The following is a 12,648-nucleotide window of genomic DNA, read 5'->3' as shown; positions in this document are numbered from 1 at the left end:
ATGATAAGTCAAGATGAGCTTATCGGACACTGAGCTTCCATTAAGGAGCTTCATTCCAGGGGGGCTCCCATCAATTCACTGACTATACATTTGTAAAGCTACAACCTCAGCTTTGCTACAAAGGTGAGGAGCTTGGTGCCAGCAACACCTAGCTTTGACCAGTCACCGAGGTATGTGACACAGATGGATGGCATCAGCCTCAGGGAGGAAGGGAGGGCTGGACGCCAGGCCTTGTGACCTGCCACGTCCTCTGTGGGCAGGACCAGTGAGGCTCACTAGGTACTTATAGCCCTGGACTCCCAGGCTCCTGAGTCCAGTTCCTGTCATTGCTCATCTTTTGCTAAAGCTGAAAACTCAAAGCAAAAGAAACCATGAGGCTGTCCTTTCCTGTCCTGCTGGTCACTCTGGCCTTTTGCTGCTACGAGGGTGAGTACCATTGCTAACCAGACTGGCATCAGCCCTGGTAAGTTACCCTCTCCTAACTACATGACTTATTTGGGGAAGGAGGTGAACAGATCCCAATTCAAACTTTTTCCACCTCTCGTGACCCAGTCCCCCAAAGCTCAGGGTTCATATAATCAATTCCCAATACTCTGGAACTTTCGTTTTAAAAATATCATTGCAGGCACATTTCAGAGTTTTCCTTCTGAAGCCTCACTCCTTGTCTGTGGTCATGTTTTCAGAAGCAACAGGACATAATTAAATTGGGATGTGAATCATTGTTCTGCCACTTGGCAGTGTTGTGACCTTGAACACAATGCTTAATCAACCAGGTCTCCTCTCACTGGGTTTCACAGCTTCCACCGAGAGTAGCTATGACGGTGCAGTAACATTAAGTAGGTCCAGAGACCAGCTCTAGGTATCAGTATCCAGTCGTTATCCGGGAGTCATCAGAGGTTCTCCTGCCCGGGACCTTTAAGGGCCAGGTGAGTCCACAGCTGGCTAACTCATAGCTTCAGACTCACAAAGTGTTAGAGCTGAAGGGTATTAGTTCTCAGTTCAAGGAGAGCCAGCGTTCTCCGATTCTGAATAATAAATCTTCCATGGGCTCTGCCAATAAGCAGCACTCGGCCTGCAATCTCTGCTCGTCCTCTGAGAGCACGAGCGCAATGGGAGCAGAACCAGAGCAATCGCTGGGGCTCCATCGCCATTGCTCTGAACTAATTCTAGCCATTCATCCAACAACACTTTTGTGTGTCTCCACCTCCTCGATCCTGACCCAAGTCTTTTGGAGTCTTTCTCTTTCATCTGACTCTCGGAGCCTCCTCGTCCTCCTCGTGTGTCTAATTAGGGTCAGATGAGAGCCTGACTGGGTACTTCCCAGGCTACAGGTGGTTGCAAAGCCTGAGGGGATGGAGAATCCAGACCTGGAAAACAGGTTACTTCAGGTCTCAGCACAACTGCATTGGGGTCAAAAATAACTCTGAGTTCCCACCTCCCACCCTCTCTGAAGAAATCTGTACATCGGTGCAGAATATTAGAGCCAATCATAGTTTTGTGTATAACCTTCAGATGTCTTACACTTACAAACATATCTTTTTAGTTTTGTAGTTATGTCTGCATCCAATGACAGAATAATATTGTTTAATTTAGTTTCCAAAGAGCAACATTTTACTAACCTCACTCCACATTTATTCCCCCTTCTCTGATCTCTGGTAAGATCTCATTCTCCCATTCACTTCAAAGATTGATTACTAAATCTCCTCTTCCTCAATATCCAAGACAACAGAAGGTGTCACTCTATTGACAGGCCAACCTTCATTTTTCAAATCTAGGGTAAGTGAATTTCAGCACAATAGGAGAGTCGAGGAGAGCAGTGTGTGTCCTTTGCAAAGAAGAAAACTGAAGTGGAAATACGTCAAAGTGTTACCGAGGGCGCTCTTGCTCTGAGGATTGCTCTGTGACCTGGAGGAAGTCACGACATCTAGGGATTGCACGGTCATTGTCACAATTGTGTGATGAGCTCATAAAACCCCTGGGGTTCCTGTCCAGTTCCAGCATCAGGGAGCTACGGGAAAAGAGTCTTTGCTTATGTCTATTGTGTTTCTTTCTTGTCTGCTCCAGTCAATGCAGAAGTCTGTCCATCTATTCTTGTGACATTGAGATCCTTCACACTGGGTACTATACCAGAGTTGAAGAGCATTCTTGAGAAATATAATCCACCAGAAGCAGCTCTTTCGGCCCCACTAGAAGTGAAGGAATGCATAAATGAAATCTCCATGAAGGACAGACACCATATTCTCCATATATTGGTAAATTCTCTCTTCTTTTTGCACAAAGACATCTGCTCAGTGCCCTGCCAGGAGGGAGGTTGGCATCTGCTCAGTGAGGGCACAGGAGGCGGAGGCCCCTGCCTCCCTGCTCACATCTGAGAGGTTGACTGGTGGCCACAGGATGAATGAGAACATTACACCTGCTGAGTTGTACTTAGGCTGCACACAGCGTCTGGCACAATCTCTCTTCTCAGGTCACCTCCTTGGGAGCCAGGTTCCCCTCAGTGTCCTCAGAGGCAGGATAACCGGGGGTCCACGCAGCCATGTTGGAGGCCCAGAGCCGGGTGCCTCCCTGCCCAGGAGCTGTCGACGGGCGAGCTCCCCTCACCCAGGGGCACAGGCACTGGGGAATCTCATGGAGAGTGTTGGGAGTGATGAAGCAGAGAGAGCCGGAGAAAGGGAACTAGCCCACCTCTGACCTGATGGAGGGTCACTGGCTGGGCTCTCTGAGCTTCTGCAGAGCCAAGACCCGCTCCTTGTGTCTGTGCCTCACTTTTCCACCACTCACCCCTCATGGCCAGTGGGTAGAGCCACCCCCCGTTATGTCTCTTGCAGCCATAGGAGAGGCTGAAACACAAATCATGTCTTTATGAAGCAATCACACATTTAAATGTGTCTCTCTTCCCAACAGTTGCTGGCATTAAGTCAGGTTTGTGCAAATTTCCATGATAGCTGGGTGCTCAGAGCAGAGAAGCGCATGTGCCCTCACGTTGAATTTCCACACCTCCAGGCTGGAAATCTGAAAGCGGAACTTCCCAAGCCCCTCCCATACCTGTCCCGGTCTCTCAAACCCATGCCCACCTCAGAGCGAAAAAACACAGTCCTGGGACCTGTGGCTCAGAGATAGCAAATCCTGGGCTAATCTTCACCCCGCTCCTCCATCCATTAGAATCCTGAGTCCCACTCTTGGGTCCCTTGGGGTCCTTTTGCTGGGCTGTGGACATGGGTTTTCCTGACCAGCATGGGTTGTTGTAAGTGGACCAGGTCGTCGGAGTTCACCACTCACACTGCTGCCCTGCCTGGGGCCCTCCAATGCCTTTGCTGGTTGAAATATTTCTTCCACATCTCGGTTTTCAGCAACAGCCTGTGTAAACGTGTCATGTCCAGGAGAGGCATGACTGACCTACTCATTCCCTCTACTTCTATTTCAGATGAGAGTAACTTCCACATGTGCCTCCTAGGTTGAAAAAGAATCTTACACACATTGATCTCTGACGTTCCATGTGACCTGATCTTCCCAGAAAATGTAAAGGTTTCAACATCTTGCTTCAATAAATCACTCACCCTGCACTTCTCTGCATGTCTTTTTATCATCCAATAGTCTGTGGTCTGGATGGGGTGGTTTCATCATGACGTGGCCATTGGGTGTTGTCAGTAATACATTTCAGTACCCAGCGTCCGGGTACCCATGGTGGCCTGAGGTGCAGGGACCAGAAGAGGCAATATTTGCTCAGGACCATCCTGCATTACTTTACACATTTCCCAGTCGCAGGGACATGAGTGAAAAAGACAGTTTGGGTAGAAAGCAATCATAGCATTCCTGCTCCTGGGCCTGACCTGAGGGATACCCGCGGCCTCACTGTCTGGCCAGTCACGTGGTTCCCAGCCAGCAGCGTCACTGCTATTCCATCCTCATCATAACCACAAACATCCTGCCTGGTCCTCACCCCTTCACTGTGCTTCAGTCCTAGAATCGTGCCGTATCACTTGTTTTCTGTCCCCTTCTCAGTTGGTAGTGAAATCAGGGTTCCGCCTCCAGCGAGCTCATGTCACTCTGCACACTCACATTGGTCTTCACTGCCTGCACCACACGGCCACTGCTTCACCCCTCTTGTCCCTAAAGATGCACAAACAAGCTTCCAGCTGCCGTCTGGACAATGCCACTCAAGAAACCCACACTTAACTTCAGAGGGAACATACAAAATACACAAGGTGTCTGCCCCCCACCATTGCCTCTGCCATGACCCCACCCAGGCTAATGGAGGTGACTCAGAAAACTTGGATACATTACAGGCCCCCGGACTTGTTTCCGGGGTCTGCTGTAACACACCACCACTCACAAGGTGGCTTTCCGCATTTTCTCAAAGTGGGGAGGACAACAGGCTAAAATCTGTAACAGTCTGCCGAACTCATGGCCATGCTGGCTCTGGAAAGTCAACATGAAAATCTGTTCATGGCACTTCCAGCTAGAAGGCTGGTGACATTCCTTGTCTTGTGCCCACATAACTATAATCAGTGCCCCGTGAGGTGACATTGCGTTCCCCTTTCTGTGTGTGCAAATCTCCTTGGGCCTCCTTCGTGTAGAATCTATGAGATGGCGTTTGGAGGACACCAGAACATTCAGGATTATGTCCCTGACTCAAAATTCGTAGCTTTATCACCTCTGCGAAGTCTTTCTTTGCCCTAAAAGCTATATGACAAGTTCCCAGGTTTCGGAGTTGGATATCTTTTGGGGGACTATTATGACCCTATTGTAGCTCATCTCCCTCCTGACATCTAAGAGTCGGCTACGTGCTGCCCCGTCCACTTCCAGAGCTCCACGCGGCTCCTGTCCTTTCCCCCACACAGCCATCCTCACGGTCCTTTCCTAGTCTGCCTGGCAGGTGCTAAAATCTCCCAAGTGGTCTCCTGGGGTCTTGATATCCTTCCTGCAGCGCACCCTACTCATGGACATCACAGTGACCCTCCTGAAACAAATGTGAATCGGATCTTACGCCTGTAACCCTGAAATACTAGACGTCATGTGTTTCTGAATGTGTCAAGCAAGAACAGTTATTCTTAGTCCAGAGCCCATTCTCCAGTTATAATAGGATATTTATTCAAACTGTGATTGAGAAAATAGAAGATAACAGTTATCTACTGTTATCGGTTGTCTCCAATTCTTTTACAATAGATGTGTATTCTTAATCACATCAGGAAACATGTGCACTGGAGTTGGTCCCTATTTTGTGAAACACGTTGCATGTTCAGTTTGCATACTGTGCATGGTGCACACAAGGAGCTCTCGCAACCCCCTGAGAGACCCAGATTGGAATCGCTGGGAGGACCACGCCCACCATTGGTGTCCACACAAGGCCGGGCACTACCTGTCCCTGGCATCCCTCCAACCTCTTCTCCCTGCTCACCCAGGATTCTGTGCTCAGCCATAGTTGTCTAACTGCCACTCACTGGTGTGATACGTGGGTCACAACAGTGTACCAGGACGTGTGGTGCTCCCTTTGCCTTTGTAACTTCCCCTCCACAGGACAGCTGACAACCTCACATTGCATCCTCTGGGAAGCCCTCCCTACTCTCGCACCCTAAAATAAACCTTTATATACAGACATATATTTACACCCAATGGCATACACAATAATACACACTTTTACCCACACAGACACACCCAGAAACATGCACAGAATTACGAGACACACACTTACTCACATAGATAGGCAGTCAGCCCTCTGTTATCACTTTAACTTTCTGTGATATACTACTCATATCACAGAGTTGTTTTAAGAATATATTAAATAAATTACTAACATGAAGAACAAATTTTATCAATTATTATTATCATTTCTAAAACACTTAAGGATTTACACGTATTGAGCACACCTATGGGTGGACATTACCTCCAAGGTTTACAGGTTTTCTTTCCCTTGTTTCCCTTTCTCCTTGCTAGTCTCCCAGAAGGTGAAAGACTGCTCCCACCATTGCCTGTGGGGATGAAGAATGTCCCACCCACTGCTCCTCAACCCTGACTCTGTGTTACAATCAACTGGGACGATTTCAAAGGCAAGTGTTTCCCAGGCCTCACTCCAGGACAAATATACGGGGATCTCTATGGGTAGAACCTATGCAGTCCACATTTTCTCACCTCCGCCTCCTAAGGGTGCAGCCACCCAGCGACTGTGGAGGCCACCACTGAAGTGGAGGGGGGAATAAGGCTGTTTATGCCCGTCAGAGAACCCCCAGCATCACCAAGGTGGTCACCTGGAGACCTTTCCCTGGCTACTTCTATCGCCCTTCAAGCCTGGCTATTGAAGGTCATTCATTAGTTTCACTTTATAACACTAATAAACTTAGGGTCTCATAGAGAGACAATTCCCTATATGAGGTGCACAGAGTGGGAGGCTAGATAAGCAAGACTCCAAAGACTGGCGCTGGAGGACAGGTTAACGAGTGATGATTTAATGGGTAGAGTCTCAGTTTGGAATGGTTTCTGGAAACGGGTAGTAGTAAAACATTGTGAATGTACTCAATGTAACTAATCGTACACTTAAATATGGATGAAATCATAAAATTCGTATTGTATATATTTTATCAACCACACACGAAAAGACTCCACAGTCTGTAGCTCTCTCAGAGGTGGCAGAAAGTTAGCTGTAAGTGGCAGGAGGGCTTCAGTCTCCACTGGACACGTTCTCCCAGAGTTGTTGGCATCTCAATCTCAAATTATGTCTGGAGAAGGCTCTCTGTTTGCTATGCCTCCTGCGTTTTGCTTTGTTGAAGATATCAGTAATTTTTCAGAAACTCTGGATCAGACTCCCAAACTGAGTTAACCAAGTACAAAGGATTGACTTCTGCAGGGTCTCTTGATGTTACCTTTGAGGCTTCTAATGCTTTCCCTGGACAGGCATAATTGCTGTCTCTGCAAGCTCTCCTCCTCAGATGTCGTCTCCTTGCATCCATCTTACTCTGGATGACAATATTCTTTTGGGTGGAACATATGCTCTGCCACCTTCTGAGAAAAAGCTCACTGGAGATGAAAGTTTTGAAGGTTTGCACATTAGAAATATCTTTATTTATCCCCGTGCTTCAACAATAGCTGACTGCATACAGAATTGTATTCATATACAGTGATATGATTCAAAGCTCGGATTTGTCACAAGCTTACTTAAAGCCAACTCTCAATGGCTCTCCATTCCTGTGATATGAAGGTCAACGTCTCCCTTTATAGATTAGTGTATCCCGGCCTGGATAAGAATCAAAACTTCACATTGGGTCACAATTAAGTCCTCTCCTTCCCCTCTCTCCTTACTTCCCTTTCTCTCCTCCCTGCTAAACATAGTTTCTGAGGGATTGGGGGTTAAAAATGGGAAGAGATGAGGAGTCAAGAAAGTTCTAAATTGACTCATACTCTTTGGGGGCTGGTCTAAGTTGTCTGGGCCAGTCTCGTTCTCCCGTGGGACACCTTCATGGGTCTTCAGAAGCTCACATTGCTGAGACCTGTTATTCTCTTCATGGTTAATAAACATTCAAGTTCAAGCACCTACGGAAAAATTAAATGTGTGACAGTTGGAAAAGATAATAAAGGAGTTCAAAAATAAATAATATGTATAACAAAAGGGATTTATGCATAGTGGAAAGGATAAAGGACACAAATATGAAAGAAAAGAAAAGTACGCTACAGCATCCATCTAGGATGTCCAAATAATAGGCCTCTAGAATGAGAGACAATGCGGTGGGAAGAAAGTCACCAAAAAATAAAATCTGGAACATTTCCCAGAAGTGAAGAATAGAAAATTGAATAGCCCACTCATTCCCTACATCCAAACTCATTTTTGTGACTTTTTGGACATCAGCCTAAAAAATAGAGTTTCCTTTCAGAAAGACCCTGCATATGAGAAGGAGCTACATATGAGAATCATGGTTCTAGCAGTGAAATCATTTGTATCAGTTTCCCCATGTGGTCACTGTAATGGTCCTAGTGGCCAAACGTTCACATACTGAAGGCAAATGTTAGCTAGAAAATGTGGGCAGGAAGTGGAGGGGAACTTAGTAACTGAGTAGATACCTACCTAATAAACCATGTGAACTGTCACATGTATACAGATCAAATATTGAAGCTCACATTTTGTAAAAATGCAAGATGTCTAAAGTTCAGGGTTTTGGTGAAGAAGCCAAGGAGAGTTAGCTGGAGGTGACTCCTGATCCAGGCTCAGCTTCCAAATCTGGCTCCCTGTCCCAAGTCAGAAGGATCCGGGTTAGATTGGATCAGGCTAATATTTACTTCTCAGGAACACACAGACTGAGATGGCCCAGGCCCCAGGTGACAGGGTTCCAACTTCCTCCTGTGGTCACCTGCGCCCAACCTGTGGTGACACCGAAGTCCTCTCCAGGAACATAAAGAACATGGTGGTACCACCAGGACGCCACCCTAAGGCCTGGGTTTAGGCTTGATGGGTTGGGTTTGAGCCTTGCCTTCCTTAGACATTTAATTTCAAATGACATTCTCTGTCTGAATAGACCCAAGAATAAAACATGTAATAACTCACAATCCGTCCTGATAAGCAGTTACACAATCATTAGTTAAGCACCTTCTATCAATATTGTCACACAAAGACCAGAGGGCACAGGTCACACCCTCCAAGACCACAACACGGACAAAGAGCCAGGGGCCTGGGCCTGGTTGCCAGGAGAGACGTGCACACGGCGAGCCATGGGGTCTTGGGAAGGAGATCCCCAGAGATTCAGGGCCAGGAAAGGACATAAGAAGCGGGCTGTTTTTGATGTGGCATCAGGAATGCATAAGGAGGTCAACCCAGGGGGACTGAGGCAAGGACAGTGGAGAAGGGGCTTCACAGGGAGCAAATGCCTTGAGCTGAAAACTGTGCGGCCTGCACAGAAATCAACCTGGAGTTCACACAGGGCAGTTGTGCAGGTCAAGGTCACAGGACCCATGTGAACCATCCAGTGAAGGTCCACAAGGGTCAGGCTGAGGAGGCCGATAGTGTGGAGAGGGCCTCTCGAGCCAGATAGCCTGGCCCCTTACTGGCTCTGCCACCCCCTAGCTGTGTGCCCTTGGTCAAGTTACTTGACCTCTCTTGTCCCATTGTCTGCAGTTGGGGAGAAATGAGATGCCCACCTCCTGGGAGGGTGACCACACGTCTCAGTTTGCTCACGAGCAACCTGGTTCCTGCTGCTGTCCTGGCATTCCGTCCAGGTAGTGACCTCTTTCACCTTCCAAAGTGCCCTGTTTGGGTTTGGTGGGTCATAATAAATGTCATCATCACCTTACTCATTGGGTTTCTGTGAAGATTAAAAGAGGCGATTACCATTTTCTTTCATCGCGGAAGTGCTCTACAACTGTTTCCCATTCATGTTTTACTGAATGTGGAAAACAAGTACACTTGTTGGAGGTAGATATTGAGAAGATTAATAGGCCAACAGTATAGAGAATATTTCGAGAGATAAGTTATATGTAATTATCTCAATAAGACTCTGTCAGGAAGGAGTCAGAAAAAGAATCCAGGAAGGATGGCTCAAAAAAGTGCTTTGTTTCCTAACTTAGGCCTTCTGCTTTGTGTCTGAATATGGTATGTCTAGGTCTTAGAGAATGCGAAGTAGAAGCAGAGTTTTCAGTGATCTATAATGGTCCCAGAAGTCCTTCAAGGTTTATCAGAACACCTTTCTCAGGTTATGAATTACTGGCTGGAGCTGACATGTTCGGAGCACCTCCTCTGTGCCCAGCCCTGTTCTGAGGACTTCCTCACTGTAACTCATTCAGGCCTCATGACATCCATAGGACGATTTCCATTGTGCAAAGGGACACAGCTGTGACATCTCCACACCAGTGTAGCCCCAGGCATGGGAGACGCCTGTGCTTGGAATGGCCTGGAAACCGTGAATGAAGGACATCAAGATGTCCCCAAGATGTTGGCCTTTCCTGAAGTCTCTGGCTGGGGAAAGCACCTCCCCACCCAATTTGTAGGCTTTGGCCTGATCTTAAGGAAGAAGAGGTTCACGTCCAAAGCACATGCATGAGGTTAATGTGCCAACAGCCCAGGAGCACAGGGCAGAACCAGTTGTACAGATTGAGTGAAAAAGAAGAAACGTAAGGTAGCTTGTCCCCAAATACCATGGGACTGATTTATACGACTCACTTACAATTAATAGAAACTCAAGGATCATTTAGTTTGCAGAACTCTTTTATATGCTTTGTGCCAATGCATGAATCACTGAGGAAAAACGGCTCTCACTGAGTGTTACCACTTTTGTTAAGGATGGCAAGGCCTCAAATGAGCAAAATATTAGTGTGAATTCACCTCAGGTCTACTATGAGCCTGAGAACAGGCCAAATATAATTCTCTCCTACCTGGCATTTATCTCCAACCAAGACAAGGGTATTCACGGTAAAATCTGTGAATAATTCACCTGCACGTCCAGATCTATTGTGTCTGGTTTATCACAGAAGGTGATCAATAAATGTCACACACACTGACACCAAAGGCTACTTCACTGCTCTAGTTTCTGAACTGAATTTGGGGACCTGAGTCAAAGTGCCTTCTGGGAGGAGGAAAAAATCAGGCCAGCAATACAGGCATTCTCACCTTGTGGTTTCTTCCATTTGCTTTTGCAAACGATGCTTTTACAGGAGCTTTTGTGAGCAGTTATTGTATTTGATTCCCCTGAGAATGGTCCTCATGTGCTTTGCAGGAAAAATGGAGGTAAAGAGACACACACTTTACTGTGCGCTCATGGACATGAGGTGGGATTTTGTTTCCTGAATAAGAGGCTGTGAATGGCCCAGTGTGTCAGCAGGTGACAGGGCTGCTCCGTAATGACTGAGGCACCAGGCGGAGTCCTCATGAAATCCCGTTCATGGAGTCAGCCGCCTCTTTCATTACTAATGTCCTTCACTTGCCTTTGGAATGAAGTGCCCAGCGATGGTCAGCTGGCTGAGGGGACACCCATAAGAACGTGACCTTCTTCTCTATTTCTAGCTTCTTCCTAAATCAGCATTGTCCTTGGCAACTTAAGTTCCAGCTGAATGATGTAAAGACGTGAGGCCCAAATAATCCAGATGGAGAATAATGCGTTCACAGGGAATTAATCATTGGCTCGTTTCTCAGGCTCTCTCAGCCATTTCTTTTTTCTTCAACGTAAGCCAACTTTGTTTCTCTTGTTCCTGTCACCTTCAAACTTTCATATTGTCCCTTCTTAAACCCATCTGGCGTTTCTATCCTATGAGGCTGTCCTGTCCCTCTCTTGACACCAAGAGGCACACTTGGCACACTTCCCTTCCCTTGCAAAGTGCCATGTGCTCTCAGGGCCTCTGTACTTGCTGTTCCCTCAGTCTAGAACACTCTTTCCCAGATGTTCTGCTGGATTTCACCATCGAAGTTCAAAAATCCCTCCTCTGATGCTTGCCTGGATGTCCTTACATGTCGGCTATCCTACTGGTTGTTTGTTGTTCTCTAAACCATCACTTTCCCTAGATTTCTCAGACAAGTTTAGGGGTGTTCGTTGCCTCCCCTGTGAGAGGTACGCTGCACAAGGGCCAGGCCCCGCTCAAACTTGTTTCTAAACTAAACCTATGACATGCAGCCCCAGGCCCGGTCACAGGAGAATCTGGTGGTCGTGAACAATGGATGGAAGGATAGAAGGAAGGATGGATGGATGGATGGATGGATTGAATCTTCCATAGTCCTGATGACCCTGTTTTGAGTTCTGATAGGCTCTTTACATGGAGTTTGTGCCATCCCTACAAAAACGGGCATGGTATCACTTATGTCCATTTTAGAAATTGGGCAAAGGAAGCTCGGCATGACTAGTTCTGTAACTCACCCAGGGACACCGCGTAATTAGATGCTGCATCCAAGATTCAAATCCAAATCTGCAGGAGCCCACTATTAGGCACTGCCTCCCCTACGCGTCAGTTTTTCTACTTCTCGCTCCGTCCTTTGAATCAGTGGAAGAAAAAACCTAGCAGCTAACAAAATCTATAAGTGTAGAAGAAATTTAATTCTACACTCATAATTAAATTCATGAAATTGACTTAAGTAAGTGAGGTATTCTTTGTAAAAACAATCTTCAAAGCAGGCGACACATTAATATTTACCAACTCCAACCCCTGACTAAAAGTGTCTGTGGGCAAGGGAAGTCTGCCTCCCCGAGGCAGGATTCGGTATTGCACCCAGCCCATGTGTTCAGTGAAGGAGGAGGGACACAGGATATGAACCCCTTTGTACCTTGAAGATAAAGAAAAGAGAAACAACAAGCGAAGGAGGATGGGACATAATGAAGACCACCCTAATAATAAAACAATAAGGTGCACCCCGTTTTAATTTGCTTTATTATTTAGTAAGTACATTATTTAGTAAGTGAAAATGGTAAGATTTATGTCAGGTGTATTTACCATAATAACATGTTTTTAAAAAGTGAACAACCCCTGCGATTAAAGATATTAGGAATATATTAATTGCATCTACTGTCATGTGCCATTGTTACAGTTCGAAAATGGATTTGGGTTCTAAAAGCTCTGTCTCCTCGGTTTCTACAAACAGAAATGAGGCGAGATGGGTTCTGGGTGTTTCTCGCTGTGGTTTCCTGGCCCAGAGCCAGGTGCATCCTGTGACTCCTTCCCTCATTGGGGGGAGGGATTACAATGGCC

The 12,648-nt window shown here is 46.6% G+C and overlaps 1 long non-coding RNA gene across 1 annotated transcript; it reads left to right on the top strand.

Moving 5' to 3' along the window:
- Positions 1-312: 312 nt before the first annotated feature.
- On the top strand, positions 313-3,563 carry LOC117030946 (uncharacterized). Its single transcript, XR_004424460.1, has 3 exons — positions 313-426; positions 2,065-2,252; positions 3,425-3,563. It is a non-coding gene; the product is annotated as an uncharacterized LOC117030946 (long non-coding RNA).
- The last annotated feature ends 9,085 nt before the right edge of the window (positions 3,564-12,648 follow it).

This window comes from Rhinolophus ferrumequinum, chromosome 11, assembly GCF_004115265.2.
Source record: "Rhinolophus ferrumequinum isolate MPI-CBG mRhiFer1 chromosome 11, mRhiFer1_v1.p, whole genome shotgun sequence".
NCBI lineage: Eukaryota > Metazoa > Chordata > Mammalia > Chiroptera > Rhinolophidae > Rhinolophus > Rhinolophus ferrumequinum.
The sequence above is the reverse complement of the archived record's forward strand: the minus strand, read 5'-3'. Positions and strand labels throughout refer to the sequence as shown.